At 36.1% G+C, this 7,443-nt stretch overlaps 1 pseudogene; it reads left to right on the top strand.

Moving 5' to 3' along the window:
* Positions 1-840: 840 nt before the first annotated feature.
* Positions 841-1,453, top strand: LOC125171700 (chromobox protein homolog 3-like; annotated as a pseudogene).
* Positions 1,454-7,443: the final 5,990 nt, after the last annotated feature.

Genomic DNA, 7,443 nt, shown 5'->3' with positions numbered 1-7,443 from the left:
TCAGTTTTTTTCTTTGCCCAACACTCTTTCTTCCCCATAAACATTCTGTATGCCAAATTCCCATTTTATTTTATTTTTTTAAAAAAAATTTAATGTTTTATTTATTTTTGACTGAGAGAGAGAGAGACAGAGCATGAGTGGGGGAGGGGCAGAGAGAGAGGGAGACACAGAATCCGAAGCAGGCTCCAGGCTCTGAGCTGTCAGCACAGAGCCTGATGAGGGGCTCGAACTCACAGACCATGAGATCTTGACCTGAGCCGAAGTTGGACGCCCAACCGACTGAGCCACCCAGGCACCCCACCAAATTACCATTTTAGTATTTACTTCTGAAAGTCATAACTTATAGGGCACAGAACCCACTGTGATGTTGCAAAAACCAGAATACAAAAAGGAAGGGACCTTGTAGCAATGCATGCTAGGTATTGCAATTTTCCACATATTCTACCTACGTGAAAAAAAAAATGAGGCTATATTTTATCTACTTGCATCATCATAAAACTTGGTCATGAATTTCTTGAAGAATAAACAACCTGTGTTGGTCTAAGACTACCATATACAAAGAAATATGTAACATTATTAGATATTGTTAATTGAAATATTCAACTTATTCAGATGTGTATTAAAGAAAGCTATTTGGGTACTAAATAAGTGAAAAGAGTAAGCAGAATCTAAGTATATTTGCTCTTAGCACACATTGAGTCAGGAGGTATCATTTTTGTTTGAGGTAGAATAAAAAACAAAAACATAAAAAAAAATTCTGTCACTGGTGATGGAATCTTACATTTTAACTAACCCATTGAGAGAGGTGGATGGAGTTTGAGGAGCACAGGGCCAGAGACATCGCAGACCCGAGACCCAGAGCATCTCAGAGGTGGTGAATAATAGCTCTTCAAATCTGCAATAAAACATGTCCTCCAATAAAACTACATTGCAAACCATGGGAAAGAGAACGGAGAGAGTAAAAATATAGAAGAGGCAGAGCCTGGAGATTTTGTGGTGGAAAAAGTCCTGGGCTGACATGTAGTAAATGGGAAAATGGAGGATTTCCTCAAGTGGAAGGGATTTACAGATGCTGACAATACTTGGAACCTGAAGAAAATTTAAATTATCCAGAGCTAATTGAAGCATTTCTTAATTCTCAAAAAGCCGGTAAAGAAAAAAAAAATGGTACAAAAAGACAATCCTTATCTGATGGTGAATCTCGTGATAGCAAATCAAAGAAGAAAAGAGATGCTGCTGATAAACCAAGAGACTTTGCTAGAGGTCTTAACCCTGAACAAGTAACTGGGGCCACAGAGAGCAGTGGAGAATTCATATTTCTCATGAAACAGAAACATTCAGGTGCGGCAGACTTGGTGCTGACAAAAGAGGCAAATTGTGTCCTCAAATTGTCATTGCTTTTTATGAAGAGAGACTAACTTGGTGTTCTTGTCCAGAAGATGAAGCTCACTAATTTGTGGTGTTGCTTTATATATAAAATCTGGGTTTTTTGTTTGTTTGTTTGCTTGTTTGTTTGTTTGTTTATTGGGGTGAAAAAAGAACATTTCTAGTGAAAATCAAGTTTGATGTGTTTGTTTTGAAATACCATTGGGGGAGCTGTTGGGGTTTTGGCATCTATAACACTGGTACTATAACACTGGGTACTTTGAACAAATAAGAGCTTTCTGTAGTTGCTTCCTTTATCAAACAGAATATATAAGACTATGGTTCAGTATTCTCCTGCATTAGAGAACACCTCTTCTAAATGTGGTGAGAAATCTTCAAGTCATTACTCAATAAGAATTTGTGTTTTGGGGTGCCTGGGTGGCTCAGTCAATTAAGTGTCTAACTTCAGCTCAGGTCATGATCTCATGGTCCATGAGTTAGAGCCCCATATCAGACTCTGTGCTGACAGCTCAGAGCCTAGAGCCTGCTTCAGATTCTGTCTTCCTCTCTCTGCCCCTTCCCCTGCTCTCTCTCTCTCTCTCTGTCTCTCTTCCTCCATCCCAAAAATAAACAAACATTAAAAAAAATTAAAAAAAAAGAATTTGTGTTTTAACTCCTCTATGCCTAAAGACTGTTCTGAGTTTTTTGTTTATTTGGGTTTGTGTGTGTGTGTGTGTGTGTGTGTGTGTGTGTGTGTGTGCGCGCTAAAAATATATACCCAAATTGTTTCTTATTTCTTATTTAATTAATTAATTAATTAATTAATTTACTTACTTATTTTATAAGTTTATTTATTTATTTTGAGAGAGAGCATGCAAGGAGGGAGAGGGGCAGAGGGAAAGAGAGAGAAAATCCCAAACAGGCTCTGTGCTATCAGTACAGAGCCCAACACAGGGCTCGAACTCACAAACTGCAAGATCATGACCTGAGCCTAAGTCGGACGCTTAACTGACTGAGCCACCCAAGCACCCCTGGAAACAGAAAGTATTAGCAGAAGGATACATCAGAAGGAATTGTTGCATTCTGGTGATGTGACACCAAACGCATCTCAATTGACACATCTCATTGGAAGGCAATTGGCATTATATTGTACAATGAGCCTGTGCTTACTCCATGAATCTAAGATCTACCTGTCTGGCCTATACACTAAATAAATCCTTGTATATTTGTTACAGGAGACCTGTAAAATCAATCCATGGAAATAATATATGTAATTACAATACTGTGTGGAACTCAGATGCTCATCAATCAGCAAAGGCATGGACACTTGGGGAATATTTATACCATAGCTCACAGCTGTGAAAAGAGATGACAAATATATGCATAAGGAAGGATAATTCTGACAGACTAACATAGAGTGAAAAAAAAAAAAAGCCACAGAAGAATAGACTGTATTATTCAGTTACTATATTTTTCTAAAATGTACTAAATTGAACAAGGTATGTTTAGGGATATATCCATTTGTGATGAACTATAGATGGAATTTAGGGAGATATATAGAACATTAGGACAGTGGTTATTTCAAGCATTCAAACAGGATAATACAATAGAGAAGGAGCCCACAGAGGCCTCTACATTTATTATTTATGAATGCTTCTTAAGCTGGGTGGATTGTTCATGACAGAACATTTTATAATACTCATAATATACAAAATTTAAATTCTGCATACAGAATGTATAGAGAGGTTTAGTTCACACAAAAAGTTTTACAAATGGCAAAAAACACACAAAAATGTTAAAGATTGTGGGTAAATATTTTTCCTGAGGCGTTCAGACTTAGTGAAAAAAATCTTAAAATAATTTGTAAATTTGGTGTCCACATTTTTGTATCTACATTATGATTTTGCTGAAATAAATATCTGTGAATTCATGCATATGAGAAATGGAAAGCAACTTATATTCATGTAATAAAATGTTATTCCATCACTGATAGCAAATAGAAGTCATTTTTACACTATATTATTAAAACTAAAAATGAGACTTCAGATCAACATCTAATAATGATACATATTCATAGTGAAACATTGAGACAAAACTTGGAACTTATTATTTGTAAACATTCTAATCAGAAAAAAAAAACAAGATGACAATAAAAAGATCAGGATAAAACATGAAGAGTTTAGAAGGGATTTTAAGCTAATAAAAAAATAGTGCTGTTCTCAGAAAGCTTCATAATGTGAATAATAAATCTTTGCATGTCCTTTTGGTGATTTTGTGGTGCCATCAGTCTTAACCTTGTAACTTGTTTTGGGTGGTGTGGGGCAGTGACAACAGTTAGTGAATACACTATTTTCATCCTTATCAAGGAAGACTAGAATGTAGTTTGCATTCAAATGGCAAGGAGAAAATATACCTACAGCCTTGATTATGCCTGTTAACTCTCCATCCTACCACTGCAATATTGGCTAAAGGAAATTTGATTTTTTGGACATTACAAACAGCATCATACTAGTCTACTGTTTTGGTGATATCATGTTAATCATACCACATAAACAAGAGCGGCTAGTGTATTGGAAGTTTTACATAGTATCTAGAAGTTATTCTATAACCCTATGAAGACTGGGAGTCTTGTGATCTGGAGCATTCTTGGGGATCTGCCCCAAAGTCAAGAGTATATTATTGCTTCTTGCAATTTCTACCACCTAGAAGGAAATACAATGCTAGTTGAGACCCTTAGGGTCTTGATTGTTTATTTCACACTTAGCAATATAACTTTGATACATTTCACATATGACACAGTAAGCAACTAGCTTTGAGTGGGCCAAGAATATATCATTAGACACTATGTATTAAAGTATCTTTTATGGTAAAAAATTCTCTGCAGTGCTTATGGTGATCTCCAATACAAGTTTTACAACATAGAACCCTAGATTTCTGAAGAGAGGACAAGATATTTGTAACAGAGAATTGTATATCAGTTGAAAGAAATATGTGACGTCTTACCATGGGACATCATGTGACCATGCTCTTAATGAGTGAGTTTTGTTATACCTATGAAGTCATAAGTTTGAATAGGTCCGGGAGCAGTAATACATCATGAGATGTGAAATGATATATCCAAAATTAGACATGAATGTACCCAGGGGTTAAAAATAAACTGCATAAACAAATGCCCAGATTTCCACATCATTTATCAGTGTTTCATTTGTGCTTCTCCATAAGTTTTTATTCATGGTCACAAGAGGGGTCATTTAAGACCAACTTATGTAAGAGAAGAAGTGCCAAATTGAATTAACAGAAAGGCCAGATATGTATGTGAGTCCAAGCTGAAGAAACTTCTCCTGTCTCTGAAAGGAACATTCTTTCCAGCACTTTATCCAGTTATACAGTACGTGAAAAAAGAAATGGCCCAACGTAGAACACTTCTTCGTGCCAAATAGTTTGGCTAGTTAGTCACAGAATTGGAAGGAAAAAAAAATCACGGGAAGTTTGGGGATAAGGAGATATGAGAAGCATGGGGACATGCAGATTCATAAACATTTTTTACCCAAATTGTGAAAATCTGCCTACTAAATATCTGTGCCACCAAGAGAGAGTTCCACTTTGTTTCCCTAAAATAAGTATTCAATGTTGGAAATATGCTTCTAAGCACTGTTACAAATGCATCCCATAGATTATATATTTATTTCATTCTCCTTCATTTACATATATTTGTTTTTAATTGCCTTGAGAAATCTCATTTGACACCAGGGATATGTGGAAGTGGTTGCTTAATTTCCATATATTTGGGAATCTTCAGCTATCTTTCTCTTCCTGTTTTTTTTTTTTTTTTTTTTTTTTTTTATTTATTTTTGGGACAGAGAGAGACAGAGCATGAACGGGGGAGGGGCAGAGAGAGAGGGAGACACAGAATCAGAAACAGGCTCCAGGCTCTGAGCCATCAGCCCAGAGCCCGACGCGGGGCTCGAACTCACGGACCGCGAGATCGTGACCTGGCTGAAGTCGGACGCCTAACCGACTGCGCCACCCAGGCGCCCCTCTCTTCCTGTTTTTTAGATTAATGCCATTGAAGTCTGAGAAGATATTTTGTATGATTTCTGTTCTCTCAAATTTTATGGTTTGTTTTATGGCTCAAAATATTGTCTGTTTTGGAGAAATACCCTTGTGCACTTGAAAAAGAATATGTGCTCTGCTTTTGAGTACAGTGTTCTATAAGTGTTTATTATATCTAGTTGGTTGATAGTCTTCTGTATTTTTATTAACTTACTGTATATTGTTCTAGGTATTAATGAGAGAGAAGTGTTAATTTTTTTTTGGCTATGATTGTGCATGTATTTTAGCTTATCGGTTTTTGACCTGTATATTTTTGTCTTTTTTTTCTTCTTATTTTAGAGAGAGAGAGAGAGAGAGAGAGTGAGTGGGGGAGGGGGCAGGGGGGAGAGAGAATCTTAAGCAGGCTCCATACTCAGCGTGGAGCCGAACACAGGGCTTGATCTCTATTTGACTGACTCTGTCCTTTCATTTATATTGAAAGTGATTGTTCACAAATTTCAATTAAAATCTACTGTCCTGATCGATATTTTCTATTCTATTTTTTCTTTGTTTCTCTTTTCTGTCTTTTCTTGTGTTAAGCATTTTTTATGATTTTTTAATGTTCAATGTTGATTTATTATTTTTGAGAAATGTTTTTAGTGATTGCCTAGGGTTTAAAATATACAAATTAAAGTTACCAAGGTCCAAATTCAAATAATATTGTCCCATTTTACATAGAGAGTAGTAACTTTACAACATTATATCCCTAACTACTCCCCTCAGATTTTATGCTGTTGTTCTTATGGTGTCTAATTTTGTATATGTTATAAACATATATATAATACATACACTGTTATTATACACATCCACATACATTGCTCACACATTTGTTTTAAGCAATTTTCTTTTAGAACAATTAAAATGAGGACATTTTATTTACTTTTGCTTTCTTGTAGTTTATTTTTAGCAACATTTACTCCTTTTTTTGTAGACCCACCCAAGTTTCAGTCTGGTATCATATTCTGTCTACTAGAAGAGTTTTCTTTAACATCTACTGTAGTGGGTCTGCTGGCATGGATTCTCTGGGTGTTTGAGAATTTTTTAATTTTTTCTTCATTTTTGTAACAGTGTCACTGGGTAAATTATTGCAAGTGGACTTTTTTTTTTTTCCTTTAAGAACTTTTAAGATGTCACACCTTTGTTTTCTGGCTTGCATGACTTTTGCCAAGATAGCTACAATAATTTTTATCTTTATTTCTCTCTACTGTAACATTTTTTTTATCTTAATGCCTTCATTTTTTTTCTTTTTCTTTTGATTTTAGGGATTTCAGTATAATATGCTTCAGTGTGGGCATATTATTTGTTTGCTTCTATGTATTTATCCTTCTTGGTGTGTTATTTTTTTTTTTTTTGAGCTTCTTGATTCCTCATTTGCATGTCTGACATTTATCTGGGGTTGAGAAGTTGGAGACAGAGTGGACTTGCCAGGTGTTAGAGTATCTGCTTAAAGCCAAGACAAAATAGAAATAACAACTAAGCTTTTAATTATTTACTCCGATAGTATACCTTGTTGTGTTTTCCCCAGTGGAATAGTATGTCAGCTGAGGGTTAGGTGGATCAGCCCACACATGGGGTTCTTGTCACTGTTGAGGAAGCTCTGAAAAAAAAAAAATTAATCTTTCTGGCCCCAGGCAGAAGGTGGGGGAATAGAGGGATGAGCCAGGAGTGGAAAAAAGTACTGGGTACTAAGTCATAGAGGAGAAAAGTATCTTCAAGTTTCCCTGAAAAGACCCTCAAATAGAGGTGCCTTGGCTGGGAAGGCATATACACATAAGAGTATGGCAGTCCAGAGGGGCTTGAGTGAGTTCTGACTGCAACTTCTTTCAGAGACTTCTGTGCACTGGTTGTACATCAAGCCTGGTTTGGGGAGAGCAGACCCTGCCAGGCCTGCAGGGTAAGGTCTTTGTAACGTCAGGGCTGAAAAATCATATACGTTTAGGGGGAAGCTGGACTCAACATGAATATTTGAAAATTTGCATTCGTTTT

Source organism: Prionailurus viverrinus, chromosome C1 (assembly GCF_022837055.1).
Source record: "Prionailurus viverrinus isolate Anna chromosome C1, UM_Priviv_1.0, whole genome shotgun sequence".
NCBI lineage: Eukaryota > Metazoa > Chordata > Mammalia > Carnivora > Felidae > Prionailurus > Prionailurus viverrinus.
The sequence above is the reverse complement of the archived record's forward strand: the minus strand, read 5'-3'. Positions and strand labels throughout refer to the sequence as shown.